General features: G+C 37.5%; 1 protein-coding gene across 1 annotated transcript in view; it reads left to right on the top strand.

Moving 5' to 3' along the window:
* Nucleotides 1-259, top strand: part of CUNH20orf194 (chromosome unknown C20orf194 homolog) — a 127,079-nt gene that overhangs the window by 70,765 nt on the left and 56,055 nt on the right.

The raw sequence follows: 259 nt of genomic DNA, 5'->3' as shown, positions 1-259 counted from the left end.
CCCACCTGACCCCCAGACCATGTGTAAAAACACCCTTGATTTTACATAACTGCACTCAAGCAGTGACAAGATCAAAAACATGCACTGGAAAGACCAATACTAATATGCATTCACCTGTGTTTTTACTTCACTTGTTGTACAGATGAAATAAAATAGATTACTTTAAGACTTATTGAGAATGATCTGGGGTCTGGAAACTTCCCAAACAACAGGCTTCACACTTGTGAAGTAATTTGCATTTGAGAAGTCTTCAGTATAA

Source organism: Alligator sinensis, unplaced genomic scaffold (assembly GCF_000455745.1).
Source record: "Alligator sinensis unplaced genomic scaffold, ASM45574v1 scaffold12_1, whole genome shotgun sequence".
Classification (NCBI taxonomy): domain Eukaryota; kingdom Metazoa; phylum Chordata; order Crocodylia; family Alligatoridae; genus Alligator; species Alligator sinensis.
The sequence above is the reverse complement of the archived record's forward strand: the minus strand, read 5'-3'. Positions and strand labels throughout refer to the sequence as shown.